Source organism: Rhinolophus ferrumequinum, chromosome 16, assembly GCF_004115265.2.
Source record: "Rhinolophus ferrumequinum isolate MPI-CBG mRhiFer1 chromosome 16, mRhiFer1_v1.p, whole genome shotgun sequence".
Lineage (NCBI taxonomy): Eukaryota > Metazoa > Chordata > Mammalia > Chiroptera > Rhinolophidae > Rhinolophus > Rhinolophus ferrumequinum.
Window position 1 is genome coordinate 61546082 of NC_046299.1, and position 15761 is coordinate 61561842.

The following is a 15761-nucleotide window of genomic DNA, read 5'->3' on the forward strand; positions in this document are numbered from 1 at the left end:
GGACTTCCCCCCAACCAATCCAGTCTCACCCCGTTTATATTGACTTTTACAACATTCCTGATCAGGCTACATTATGCAAAGACAGGCACACAAGTTTCTTTTTTCGTCACAAGCTCATTCAATACCAAATAACCGCTCCCACTTTACTGAGGGGGTTGACCACGTCCGCCACCAAATCCGCCTCTAAACTGGAATTCGGTTGCTGACCCAGCCCTGGCCTCGGCTTTCTTGTCTGCACCAGGAGGCACAGCGCTGGGTCTGGAGGTGTCTCTGTTAGCTTCCCCTCGCATGAGTCTTGCGGGTCGCTCGCCCTCCAGACCTTTGGGCCTTGGCCTGCCCGTCTCAGGCCGGCTGCGGCGCAAAGTGGCCGGCACCATCTCCGGGGGCAGGTGGAGGTAATCACGGAGATATTGGATACCCTCGTTGGTAAGGTACCAGTAGAAACGTCTCTAGGCAAACTGTTCCTTCACGTAGCCTCGTGATTTGAGAGACTGCATGGCTTTCATGACGTGAAGATCAGGCACATTCTTGTCTGCCAGTTCAGGGTATTTGGGCATGTGAACATCCTTCTTGGCCACCATCACTCCCTCCTTAAAAAGGAGCTCATAAATGGCAATACGGTTCTTCTTGGGCATCAAAATCCTTACGACTTCTGCGTCCCGGTCCGGAGCTGGAAAGCGGTTTTTTTTGTTTTTTTGTTTTTTGTTTTTTTAAAGCAGGATACCTATATTTACTCACTTGGAAAGTTGCCCACAATGCATTACTCGGTGAAAAAAAAAGGAAATTCTAGAATACGAACTTGTCTGAACAGTAACTCTAAGAAGTTACCAACTTTTAAAGTATCCAGGAGCAAAATCTAGGACAAGCTCATGGTGGAGTTAAAAATAGGAAATTTGGAAATTTTTTTGAGAGAATTAGAGAAGACTAATGTCCCAGAACATATTGGACACCCCAAAGAGAACCAATATTGGTGTCCCCACTACTTCTATGCAGAAGGGAGTTTATTAGTTTTCTATTGCTGTTACACATCATCCCAAAAATCAGAGATGTAAAACAATGGAAATTATTATTATTATTGTTATTATTATTATTCTCACTCTCCATTCCTGTAGTTGACTCACTCCAGTTGCACAGTTCTCGATGGGATATCTCATGCAGTTGTTGTCAAACTGAAGGCTTTCTCACAGCCAGAACATCAGCTGGGGTTTCAGCTGGATTGCATATAGGTGGCTTCTCCAGGTGGCCCATGTCTCCTCACAGCATGGCTCTGGGTTTCACGAATGAGCCTCCCAAAAGGAAAGAGGCAGGCAGAAGCTGACCTGCTTTTATGACCTGGCCTCAGAAGTAATGACACACCACTTCCTCTGTATTCTAGTTGTTAGAAGCAAATTATTAGGGACAGCCCATATTCAAGGAAAGGAGAATTAGACCCCACTCCTGATGGGAAAAATCTCCAAGAATTGGTTTTAAAAAAGAACCACCACAGGAGTCATTAAAGAGAATGCTTTGGCCTCTGTAAGCAAAGACTTCCTGGACAGAGGCAACGGCAACTGAATAATGAGGAGGACACACACCAACTTCAGGAAAGACAGAAGTGGGAATGGGCCCTAGACGTGCAGTGGTCTAGGGCACGGAGCAGGAGAAGGGTCTATTCCCTAGGCCCAGTGCTGGACCTCGTCTTAGGTGCCCAACTTGCCCACTCCTCAAGCAGGCTCCTTCCTGGGCAGTGCAGTCTGATCTGGCAAAGGATGCAGACAGACCTGTTTCCCAGCCCACTTATGCAACTGATTAACTCTTCAATTTGGATGAGTTACTACCTATCTCTTTAGGGATTATATCGGTCAGGGTCCTGGCAGAAAACAGATGACACACTCAGTTGGGTAATTTGAGGAGCGTTTAATAAAGGGACTATTTACAAAGGTGCAAATAAGGTGTAGAGTAACCACAAGGGAGCTATGCAATACTCCAGGACTAGGGACTCAGAACAATAGGGCTGTCACCTCCCCTGGGCCTCGAGGACAAAACCTGGAGACAGAGAGGCTGAGTGGAGGGCCACCTTATAAGGGTGGGACCACTGGTGGCAGGACGCAGCCAGCCAGTAGAGGTTCTGCAGAGGGAACCAGGGAACACACACCTTAGGTGCTCTCTTCTCTGTGTGCCACCTCCTGCTGATGCTCCTTATTGGCCAAACCCAAGGGAAACCAGAGGATGAGAGAGCTGGCTGATGTTGTCTCAGCTCAGCCTCTGGGGTGCACAGTGGGTCGAGAGGGGTAGAAAATGGATCTGGGTGGGGAGGAGGAGACAGAAGACACCCCGCATAGAGATTAGATGAAAAAATGTATGAAAACTGCCTGGCCCAGAGAAGGCACTCCTTAGACCTTAGTTCCAACTCCCCACTCAAAAGATGTAGAAAATGTGGTGCTTCCAATTCATGGGGCTTTGTTTGGCATAAAAAATGCATATGAGTGTGTCCTAACACAAAACATTTAAAATGAATGTTATTTTCCCACAGGATGCAGTAAAGGCAGACATAGCCCAGTTGGGAGGCATATCACAGCTTATAGCGGCACCTAGTGGTAGTTTAATACATGGAAAAATGTGAGGGTTTGGGATATTCCCATCAAATCAAATGTTATAAACCTTAGCAATGGTTTTAAATTTGTCCAGGCCTCCTCGAGTTTGGACACCACATTTTAAATCACACCTTTCCTGGAACCCATCTGAAGAGGGAACCAGGAAAAAAGTACTAGCAGAGGACTCAGAATAAATTTCAAAATCATAGTGAAATGTGCTGCTTGACAAAAATGAAAACTGAGGGCCAGCCAGGTGGCTCAGGCAGTTAGAGCTCCATGCTTCTAACTTCGAAGGCTGCCAGTTTGATTCCCACATGGGCCAGTCGGCTCTCAACCACAAGGTTGCCAGTTCAATTCCTCGAGTCCCGCAAGGGATGGTGGGCTCCGTCCCCTGCAACTAAGATTGAACACGGCACCTTGAGCTGAGCTGCCGCTAAGTTCCCAAATGGCTCAGGTGGTTGGAGCGCATCCTCTCAACCACAAGGTTACCGGTTCGACTCCTCCAAGGGATGGTGCAACTAGCAATGGGAACTGGACCTGGAGCTGAGCTGCGCCCTCCACAACTAAGATTGAAAGGACAACAACTTGACTTGGAAAAAAGTCCTGGAAGTACACACTGTTCCCCAATAAAGTCCTCTTCCCCTTCCGCAATTTTAAAAATATATATATATTAAAAAAAATGAAAACTGATATGGAAGAGATATCTGCATTACCATGCTCATTGCAGCATTATTCACGATAGCCAAGACATGGAAACAATTTTAATGTCCATAACGGAGAGTGGAATGGTGGTTACCAGGGCCTGGGAGGTGGGGGAATGGGAGTACACACTTGTAACTCGAGGATAAATTAGTTCTGGAGATCGAATACTCAGTATAGTGATTATAGATAACTGTATTATAAACATTAAACTTGCTAAGAGACTACATCTTTATTGTTTCCACTGCTAGAAAAAATGATAATTATGTGACAAGACAGAGGTGTTAGCTAATGCTACAATGGCAATCATATTGCAATATAAATGTATCAAATCAATATGGTAACATAAAGTTAACCCAATGTTACATGTCAATTATGTATGAATTTAAAAAATGAGAACTGATATTTGGTTGTCATTCATCAGGCAACTTCAGTGAAATGTCTGGTTCACTTTTGTCCTTTCTTTTTCTTATTGGAAATACAATAAAAGGACATGCATGCTGTTTTTTAAAAAGAAAATCACCTGTAATCCCACACCTTAACCCAAAAACTTTTTTAGGGAGTGTGTTTCCTGGTTTTTGCTCATATAATTTCATATTATTGTGTAACTATAGATTACTTTCTCCCCTTACGTGTTTTTTGGTTGTTCAATGGTTCAACAAAGACTACATAATTATCATTTTTAATCATTGCATAATATCCATTGAGAGGATATGCTATAATTTATCTGGCATTCCCCTATTGTTGTACACTTATATTATTCTAGATTTTTTTTTTTTGCTTTTATAAGAAAATGTCATGGACATACATTTTTATGTATCCAAATTGATCTTCCTTGAGGTTTATTTTCTCAAAGTTCCTCAAGTGAGATTCTGGGATGTGGGTCTAAAGATGAGATACATGGCATCAACACAAAAGACTGCATATCTAAGCTAAGTCCTGCAATGTTCGACAAAATTTTTGTTTTGCTAAAACAAATGTGCTTAGGCCTCAAAAGGGCCAGGATATGGAATGGAAAGCTCAGAGTCGGATAAGCTTGGGTGTATAGTCCTTGCTTTGTGAAATTATATATCACAAAATAATCAGACTACAATGAGATATCGCTTCATACTCTAGGATAGCAACTGTGGGGGCTTAGAACAAGCTGCCCTAAATATGCCTCAGTTGTATGTGGATTATTCTGAGCTAAAGGTAATTTTAGCTTCAGGCTCAAGAGAGACTTCTGCCTCTCCCTTTAATTACCTAGAAGAACTTAAATTAGTGCCTTGCCTAATAGTGATAATCTCTTTTTGACCCACCTATATGTCAAGGCAAACTTTTATTTACTAAACATCTGCTCTTCTTATCATCCTACAATACCCTTCGAAGTCCCCAAGGTGCATTACCTCATCCCTGGCTTAGGATGTCTTATATATATCAATCATCATTTCCATCTCTGAACCTCTTCTGCATATGGCTCTCTGACTTCCTCATGTATGCAGGGTTCCCACACATATGTACATATGGAATTTGGTTCTTTTCTCTTGCTAATCTGTCTCATGTCTATTTGATGATTAGACCAGCTGGAAAGAACCTTGAGGGTGGAGCAAAGTTTGTTCCACCCCCACACTACCATTAAAAAAGAGAAAAAAGGAAGAGAAGTGTTGATGAGGATGTGGAAACTTGGAAAAGTTCATATATTACTGGTAGAAATATAAGAAGATGTAGTCTCTGTGAAAAACAGTGGTAGGTTTCAAAAAATTAAATATAGAATTACCATTTGATCCAGCAATGCCACTCCTGGGCATATATCCCAAAGAATTGAAAACAGACACTTAGATAGCTGTATACCAATGCTCATAGCTGCATTATTCACAATGGCCAAAAGGTGGAAACAACCCAGCTGTCCATCAACAGATGAATGGATGAACAAAATGTGGTACATCTATACAATGGAATATTATGCAGCCTTAAAAAGGAGATTCTTATACATATTACAACATGGATGAACTTTGAAAACATGATGCTAAGTGAAATAAACCAGACACAAAAGGACAGGTATTGTATGATTCCACTCTGAGGTACATGGAACAGGCAAATTCATCGAGATAGAAAATAGAACAGAGGTACCAGGGATGGAGGGAGGGGAGACTGTGGAGTTACTGTGTAATGGCTGCTGGGTTTCTGTTTGGAATGATGGAATAGTTCTGGGAATGAATAATAGTGATGGCTGGACAACATCAGGAATGTACCTAATGCCACTGAACTATATACTTAAAAATAATTAAAAGGATAAAATTTATATTATGTGTATTTCACAAGAAAAACGATATATAGATTCAAATGAAAAAAGTAGTTATAAATCATTTTATATTAGTTTTATTGTGGTTTCTGGAAGATAACAATTAGATGCACATGTTGAATTCACTTGTTTACCTTCTCAGTGAATATATGTTAAATGAACAAATGAATCAGATCTAGTAGAAGTCTTTTGGATATGTCAGAGGAGCAGTCACAGAAAACCTTCACCCCTGATGCCCTTTTTCTGTCTTTTAAATTTCAAAGAGTATAGAATATTAATTCATAGTTGTTATTAAGGAAAATCATTCAGTTTCAAATGTTAACTATGCGAGTTCACTTCCACAGAATCTCTATCCTAGTCCCACTCTCAAGATTCAACTTCCAATCGCTACCTGGCTGAAACCATCACCTGTGTGTGTACCTGTCAGCCCTTCCCAGGAAGCTTGAGATACCAGCCTAAGCCAGGACCCAGGTCCAGCAGCCTCTTTCCAGGAAGGCCTCTTATGTTTTCATGTCTGAATTCCACCCCCGCGTGCTTCCCCTCCCCCCTTTAAGATTGATGGGACTTCTGTATCCTCTGCTCTCTTTTCCATCAGAGGTACAGGCCTGGAGATCCCTGCTAGTTATGGGTTCCCTTATTTGCTCTGATTTCCAGCTAGAGAACCCCTGGCGCAATCCAGATGCCTGTAGCATACCACTATATGGATACACAATCATTTGTGGGTTTTTTTTTTTTTTTTAAACACCTGCATCACGAGCATGCTGGAAGGTTTTAAGATTTTTTTATTGCAGAAGGGGAACAGGACTTTTTTATTGGGGAACAGTATGTACTTTCAGGACTTTTTTCCAAGTCAAGTTGTTGTCCTTTCAACCTTAGTTGTGGAGGGTGCCATTCAGCTTCAAGTTGTCCTTTCAGTCTTAGTTGTGGAGGGCGCAGATCAGCTCCAGGTTCAGTTACTATTGCTCGTTGCAGGGGGCGCAGCCCACCACCCCTTGTGGGAGTCGAACCAGCAACCTTGTGGTTGGGAGGACGCACTCCAACCAACTGAGCCATCTGGGAGCTCAGTGGCAGCTCAGCTCAAGGTGCCGTGTTCAATCTTAGTTGCAGGGGGCGCTGCCCACCATCCCTTGTGGGACTCAAGGAATCGAACTGGCGACGTTGTAGTTGAGAGGACGTAGTCCAACCAACTGAGCCATCTGGGAGGCATTTCAGCTCAAGGTGCTGTGTTCAATCTTAGTTGCAGGGGGTGGAGTCCACCATCCCTTGCAGGACACCAGGAGTTGAACCAGCAACCTTGTGGTTGAGAGCCCACTGGCCCATGTGGGAATCGAACCGGCAGCCTTCGGAGTTAGGAGCACAGAGCTCCAACCATCTGAGCCAGCGGGCTGGCCCCACAATCATTTGTTTATCCATTTACCTGTTGGTGGACATTTATATTGTTTCTAGATATTGGCTATTATGAATAAAGTTATTATGAATATTCACGAACAAGTCTTTGTGTAGATATATATTTTCTGTCTCTTGGGAGTGCAACTGCTGAATCTTATGGCAAGTCTACGTTTAACTTTTTTTTTTAAACTGCCAAACTGTTTTCCTAATCAGTTTTAGCATTTAACACTCATACCAGAAATACTTGAGAGTTCCGGTTTATCTCTATAATCATAAACAATTGTCAGTCTTTTTATTTTAGTTGATCTAGTGGGTATGTGGTGGTGTCTGATCATGGTTTTCATTTGCATTTCCCTGACGATAGCAAATGGTGATCATCTTTTCCTGTATGTATTGACCTTTCATACATCTTCTTTCGTGACGTTTTTGTTCATTTCATTGGGCTTTTCCCTTATTCCGTTTTCCCTAAATCTGTCAGAGTTGGTTTCCATTGCTCACAACTAATAACTCTGAAAGCAGAATTTAGAATCCAAGAATCCAGCAATCCAGTGCAAGAATCCAGCACCTTACATATATGGTCAATTGATTTCAACAAGATGCAAGGACAATTCAATGGAAAAGAATACTGTTTGCAACAAAAGGTGCTGGGACAACTGGGTATCAACAGGCAGAAAAAGAAAGTTGAATCTCTACCTCACACTATATGGAAAAATAGATGGCAAACTTAACTGTAAGAGCTAAAACTATAAAACAATTAGAAGAAAACAGAATGAAACCTTCATCATCTTTGCTAGATTTGACACCAAAAGCACAAGAAAACATGGGGAACAGTGTAAATTGAACATCATCAAAATTAAAAACTTTTGTTGATTCAAAGGACACCATCAATAATGTGGAAAGACAACCATAGAATGGGAGAAGATAATTGCAAATTACATGTCTGATAAAGGACTGATTACATCCAGAATATATAAAGAACTCTTATATTGTAACAATAAAAAAAATCCAACTTAAAAATGAGCAAAAGACTTGAATATATATTTCTCCAAAGGAAAAAAAAAAAAGGAATTATAGAATAAATATGGGGAGACTTGGAGACCGAGGTCTAGAAGATAGGAAAGTCCGAGGGAAGCTATGCTGCCAGAGTTACAACAAAAATTATACTGTAAAATGAAACCAGTGATGTAAAATGAGGCCACTGCTGTATTTACTTGGTCTGTCAACATGGAACCTGACACATCACCACTGGACCCACTGTCAGTTGTGGACTCTCCACTAGCATTAGTTCCAGGATATCTTCACTGCCCCCAGGACCTGGATGGTGCTCTTGGTGACCCTAGAAATGATTCTTCAGATCACTAGCTTCCACTTCAGGTTCTGAGGAGGATGCAACTAATTGACTTGAGCCTGTGTCGTATATGCCCATGCCCTATTTGCAAAGGAAGCTGGAAAAGTGAGTATCTGGTCCTTATGGTTTCTGAGGAGACAAGCAAAGAGTTAACAGGAGCAGGCTTGTGAGCTGGCAGGATGGGACAGGCAAAGAGTTAACAGGAGTGAGCTTGTGGGCTAACAGGAACGAGCTAAACATTAACCACGTGGCTCTGAATCCCCTGGCTAGCACGTCACCTGCAAGCTGACAAGCACCTTACATCCATCATAGGTGGGAACAAAACAGTTCCCAATCACAACAGCAACCGCTTGCAAGCTGACATCCATCATAGATGGGAACAGGACAGTTCCCAGGAGAAGACACTTATAATGGCAACCCCCTGCCAGCTGACAAGCACCCTACATCCTGTGTGGAAAAATATAAAACCCCAGCACTCCTCATTGGAGCAGCTGTCCCTATTGGACTCTACCCTGGCAAAAGTCCCTTTGCCAGAATGCTCTCTCTCTTCGACTTTCAATAAATCTTTTCTTACTCTTGTAGAGTCTCGTGAATGCTTTTACATTCTGTGAATGACCAGGGGTTAATTCTACACCAAGACAGTTTTCATAGTGGAAAATTATGGTGTATTACTTCCACCAAGAGTCATAGATAGGTTTATATGCTTGGCAATATTAAAAGAAAGTCAAAGCTCCATTTCATTGACTGATTTTTTTCCTAGTTATAGATCACATTTTCTGGTTTGTTCAATGCCCAGTAAATTTGAATGGAAGCTGGAAATTGATTTAAGTTGTTGAGTGCCTGAATTTTGTTGTCTTCTTTTACAAGATGTTGGGCTTTGTTCTCAGATTCAATGAAGCTACCTGCAGTTCAGTTTGATCCTTTTGAGGCTTTAAAAAACGTGTTATTAAAGTGGGTGAAAAAAAGTATTATTAAAGTGGGTGTAGAGAGGCCTATATTCTAGGGATAGGTTTGCCCTTTTACTAAGGCATGGCCCACTGAGGGCCTCTGCTGAATGCCTCAAGTAATCAATTACAGATCTCTATTCTGGCTGGTCAGACCTCAGATGGGTTTCAGTCCTTTGTGAGTTCTGGGAGCCATTCAGCTCATAGCTTCCTGGTTGCTTTCTACCCAACCTTGTGGAGTTTTTATCCTATGTATTCATATCCTAGTATTCAGCAAAAACTTATGGGGATACCAATGGAGATTTCTGGAATTCCTTTTCTGCATAATTCACTTCTCTCTGAACTCTGGCCTGCAATTTCTAGCCACCTCAGATACCCTGAACTCTGTCTCTGGCTCTTCAGCGAAGCAAGATTGTTGGGTTCTGTTTGGTTCCCCCTTCTTTACTCCATGGTTGGAAATATGCCTCCAGGCAGAAAGCTGTGGTGATCATAAGGCCAACTCCTTTGCTTCCTTTCTCTCAAATAGCTGTGTGTTGCCTGGAATGCGATGTCTGAAAGCAATTGTTTCATATATTTTGTCCACTTTATTTTTATTTATTTATTTATTTATTTATTTATTTATTTATTTATTTATTTTTTGTGGGATGCTAAACCTGGTCCTTTTTATTCCATAATGACCTGAAATGGAAGTCTGTCATTTGTTTTGACAATTCGTTTCTAGAGGTTTGTTTGTTTTGTTTTGTTTTTGGTTTTTGCCACACAGAAATATCTGAATATTATGTAATCAATTGATGGACTTTTTATTCTGTGACTTTTGAAGTTTAGAGAACTTTGAAGTTGGAAAGGACTTCCCCACTCCAAACTTAGGAAGGCATTCTGGGCCATGTCTTCATGCTGCTTTGAACCTTTTTTGTCATGACAGTCATGTCCATGAAAGCTTGACTTGAAAACCCTTCTAACTTCTTTCCTAGGTCAGTTTGTCCAGCCCATCCCCTAGGCAGTGGAGCTTTTATCTCATATGTGTGAAGTGGGGGCTAATTTGGCGTTTTAGCTACACTTCCCCCAAACAGTTATTTATTGCATAAATTATAGGCCCTGAGTTCTTTGGTGTTTTATTTTTTATCATCCAAGACAAGGGAAATCGTTGGGAATTCCAGAACCTTTTCTATCAAAGTGTTGTCTTTATCATGAATTCCAATTTTAAAACTCAAAGAGTTCTTTGATATCTGTGCCCATGTGAAGTAATTGCCCTCTCCTGAGGCAGGATTGGGGGAAGGTCCTGGCTGCCTGGGCTGGGGAAGTTCAGAAGTTACTCTGAAGTAAACAGGGAAAAGCACAAAAATTAATATTTCGACATACTTCCATGCTTCTGTTACACCATCTGGCTCCTGAATTTTCTGACCCACCAGCCTAGTAACACCATCAAAAAAGAAAATAAGGTTAGTCTTATATTAGCTGTTCTTCATTCTGGGGGTCACAGTCTTTTTAGATGAGTTCACAAACCAACCTCTCCAAAAAATGGGTCTAGAACACGGCCCAGCGTCTGCAGGAAGCTCACTATGGAGAATTCTTTTTGGAAATTGGAAAGGGTAACCAACTGTAGTTTTGCTGGCTTATTTGCAACTTTTCAGAATATAATTCATCAGGTCAGGAGATGTGTATCATTTAGAATACTTGTTTTCCTAATGCCTTCACCCATCTTTGGATCAACTCCCTTTTGGTGAACTTGGTTCTGTACTTTCCAGTGTCATCAACAAAGGCTTTCTCACAAGTTATGTAGCAGCATAATGCCTTTAGTTTCTAGAAGAAGACTACATTTATTGCTCCATAAATATTTGTAATCAAGTTTTGCATTCTTCGTCTTATTCGAAATATCAGTTGAATTCACCATTTAATATGTCTTTTAAAATATTAAGTTGCTTTTTCTTCTGGTGGGCTTATTTTTTTTTCCTTATGAGGGCAGTATTCTCCCCATCAGGAAAAGTAGCCTATTAGCAGAAAAGTGAAGTGGAATGCTTGTCTTGAGCTTGGACGATCCAACACTGAGTGCCGCACTGTTGACAGAGATGTACTTCGTGGAGTGGCTGCACAGCCATGTGACTTTCATGCAGAGTCCTGCTGCTGAGCTCATAGAGCCTGAGGCAGCCACCGCCTCACCTCCTACCCAGTACCCCATGTCGGCCAGCTAATTGCCCGGCCTCTCTCTGTAGTCCCGGAGCAGAGGTCAGTAAACTACCGCTTGTGGGCCAAATCTGGCCTGCTGCCTTTTTGCAAATAAAGTTTTGGAACACAGCTACCCATTCTTTGTTGTATTTTCCATGACTGCTTTCATGCCACAATGGCAGAGCCGGGCAATTGCAACAGAGACCACCTGGCCCACAAGCCTGAAATATTTACTCTCTGGCCCTTTACCGAAGAAGTTTGCCCTCTCCTGTCCTAGAGCACTGGAACTGTGAGGGCAGTTTGGTGCTGTCCTCTTTCTAGGTTGTTCCAGAGCCCTAACCTGGCATGAAGAAGCCATATGGGTGTGATGATCACCCTCAGACCTCTTGGCTCCTCCATCCTGGTCGATGCCCATTTCCTATACTTGCTAACGAAACAGTGTCTTAGTTTGAGTCAGCCCAGAGACAGATTCTGAGATAGGACTTAAGTGAAAATAATTTATTTGGGAAGGGATTCCCAGAAACCCCAGTAAGGGCATGGGAAAGGAAGATAGAGAAGGAAGTTAACACAGAGTATGCTATGAAGCAAGTTATCCCTGTGGGCAACTGGAAGTCAGTCCGCTATGGAATTGTGGAAGCCAGTGCAGAACGAAGCCGTCTGGCTCAGTGTTACCCCACCTGAAGAGGGAAGGGGCTGGGGTATTCATACGCCCACTGCTGCCGGTGAGTAAGCAGAGGGCTGCTACCTGGAAGGGTGAATGCTCTGTCACTTCTGGACTGTTTTGAAGGTACAGTGGGCTCCAGCAGCCAGAGAATGCCTTCAGGTAATTATATGCAAGTACTGGCATTCGGAAGTCAGACCAGCACGTGATGAAACTGATAGGGTCGGTTGAACGGTAGAAATGAGCAGGAGAAGGAGGGAACCAGACCCAGTTAGGAGGCCCCTTGCAGCGGCTCCTACTTGGGTCACAGATACCCTGCTCTGCTGGGTATTGAAGACAACGGGTGGGCATAAACACCTTGCTCAGCAGGATACTGAGAACAAGATGACATTACGGTTTAGACCTCTCACGCTCAGCCCCTTAGCAGGCTTTCCTAAAGAATTATGAGAAGACCATGGGCTCGCACACGTCCCTAAATCAAAAAGATGTGTCATTAGAAGAGGGAAGGATGCCGGAGAGAGAGGGGAAACATCCCGCTTACCAGAATGTACCTCCTGCTTCCCAGGACCACACATTATAGTTTTGCTCCCTTTTTAATGGGCTTCTCAAATAAATCACGGCAAATGGACAGATTCACACTCACATCCTGAGAAACAACCTTAAGAACAAGAAGGGAGGATAGGACACGTCAGCAGAGAGAGAGGGGAAGGTAACAGAGAGGGAGAGGGGGAGACAATTCTACCCACAGAGATAAAAACCCTCACACAATGTAAGGAGAGGGGGCTTTCCTCTCTTGGGTCAGCCCCCTCCATGTCTGAGTGTACTTGCTTTTACTAATAAACTTCTTCCTCTCTTTTGCCGCACAAACTGTCTCTTGACTGAATTATTTCCTTCCAGAAGACAAGAATCGAGGAAAACATCATTCCCAGGAACAAAATGGTAAAGGTACGAGTCTGCAGGCAGGGTATTGACAGTACTTGCTGCAGAAAATACTGGATACCAACTTGGCTGTTATCCTCAAGATCCTCAGGGCTGAGGAGATGGTTCCCAGAAGAAGACAAAACAAAACAAAGTTCCTTGTGAAACATCCAATCGAAGACGTGTGAGTATGCACTCTGATGAGTGATCCTGGCCAAACTCCCTGTAATCTTGGGCGTTCAAGGTGCTCATCGGTAAGACTGAAGGGAAACGACTGCCCCTCCCCCCCGACCTGTAGAGGAGCAAACAACTCATAAAACATTCAAACACACAGAGGTTAAAGTGTCGGAGTGTTTGTTTTCTCCTCACATTGGAAGCCTGTTATTTTTACTGATCATAATACTAAAAAATATTATCAAAGCTTTTTTTATCCAGAAATATAGAAAATAGGAAATTTAAAATCCATCCAAAGCTAGCCATTTGTAAAAGTGAAATGTACTGTGTAACTTTCCAGATTTCTGATGTATATGTAGATTTATATTTTTACATAGAAGAATGCATAGGAAACATTCTCGTTTTTAATCCGCTTTTTCTACTTGAAAATCTATTGAGGACATATTGGCACACATCATGAGTTATGGATCTACCTTATTTTTAAAAAATAGCTATATGGTGTTCCATTGTATGGTTACACCATAGTGGAACCAATTTGCTCTAGATGGACTATATAATAAATAACGCTACAAGAAAAATCTCTGTATATCTGTCTCTGCTTAGTTGGGCAGATGTCTCCATGGGATAAATTTCAAGAAGTGGAATTGCTTGATCAAAGAGTATACACATTCAGAATTTTGAAACTATTCTCAGTTGAAAAAATTGTAAAAAGCTACAGGCATAGGTCATAGAAAGTGAGAGCCAGTTACACCTCACTAATCGTGGCCATTTCTTAACCTTTTATGAATTGTATTTTTCATGTCATTTGCCCATTTTTCAATTGGTATACTCATTTTTTAAATTTGATTTATATGAGCTCTTTATGTATTAAAGATAATACATGATCAAGATATTGACAAAGTCAACAATAAACTCTGATTGATGGAAAGATCAACACAACGTGGCTTGCTTAAGTTTACATATTTTAAATGTATGAAGAGAACTCAGTGGTGCTAGGATACCTGCAACGAGATTAGAAGTATTCTGCGGGACGGATGAGGGACAGATGAATTCCCAGGTCCCCCCAAAGCCTCTCCTGAGAAACACAGTGGCAGATAATACATCTGTGTGTGGGGGGAGGGTTTGTCTCACATTTTGTCTTCCAGGAACTCAGGTTGCCCCTCCTCCAAGGCCAGCTTTCTGTGGATAAAGCAGAAGCACTTCTGCACCTCATCTGGTCTGAGCCGACAGCATCTTTTCAATTTGGGAACAAAATTACATAAAATCTGACTACAGTGTGTGGTACCCCAAAGCAGGGGCCAAGTGTATCTCTTGATTTATTGCTGCATGACTCTTTAATTTATACTTTTCAAAAGTAACTGTTTAGACTGACTCTGGGTGGTGAACACACAATGTAATTTATAGATGATGTGATACAGAATTGCACACCTGAAATCTATGTAATTTTACTAACAATTGTCACCCCAATAAATTAAAAAAAAAAGAACCTGATAGGGAAAAAAAAAAAAGTAACTGTTTAGGAGCAAACCGGGTCAAAGGCAATGGGGAGAGCAGGGCCTTCAACTCCCTTCAGGCGTCCTCTTCTCCTCCCCTCATCATCATTCAAATAATAACATACATTTTCTGTTTCTGTGTAGTGAAATGTGTGAATAAAAGCATCTTTGGAAAACCACAATTTAATTGATCTGTCATACACTATTTAAATGAAAAGGCTGTGTGTGGTATACACATGTAACTCGGAGCAAAGTCCTTCGTGCCTCTTTTGGAGTCGCCGTTGGGTGGGGGGGAACGATCTCTCTAAAAGGTGACCTGGGACCTCCAGTTTGGGTGGGCAAGTCTGGTTCTGGGGCTGGACACTGGTGGCGGGGAGTGTGAGGAGCATCTCCCTCCGTGGCAAACCCTGGGGGCCTCCAAGCGCCTTTATCGCCTCTCACCAGCATCCCTCCTGCGGAGGATCTGCTTGAAATGATGCACCCGCCTTGGCCCAGCTCCCAGCCTCCTTGCCCCTCTGGTTCCTGTGGGAAGTTTGGGGACAGAAACAGAAGCCCCTTCAGACTTGAAGCCTTTAGTCACAAACGGCAGCCAGTCCATCGCCCCTCGTGTTTTGTTTTAGGAAGCCGATTTCAGTTCAACCGTTGCGATGTGGGTTTCAACACCATGATGGGTTAATTTCTGAATAGAAAATTTGAAAACAGTCTGTCCTATCTTTAAACATTTAATGAAAATGTATATCTACCAGATATTAAGCCGTTTCCCGTGGAGATGAGTTGTTCTCCAAGGACAAGGTATGTTCTTGCTTTCCACTGGGCCCTGCGGGGGAGCCCTCTTCTGCTGCTCCGCGGGAAGAAGACTGGGCCTGACTCAGGCCAACAGGAAACATAGGGCTGTTCTTCTTGTTGTTTTTGTTGTTGTTGGACTTATTTTTCCCACCCTGTGACTTCTGACTAACTTTTTTCGTTTTTCAACATATTTGTGCACACGAAAGACCCCTTTTGCTGATGCAGCCACTAAGCTCCATGAGCTGCTGTGTCTGGATCCAGGTTCCGCAGCAAGGTGGGCCCAGAGCAGGGCTTGGAGGCCGAGCCCCAGGGAGGCATCGCGAGACGACAAG

General features: G+C 42.5%; 1 pseudogene; it reads right to left on the reverse strand.

The window, feature by feature from the left end:
* Positions 1-143: 143 nt before the first annotated feature.
* Positions 144-11410, reverse strand: LOC117035876 (40S ribosomal protein S10-like; annotated as a pseudogene).
* Positions 11411-15761: the final 4351 nt, after the last annotated feature.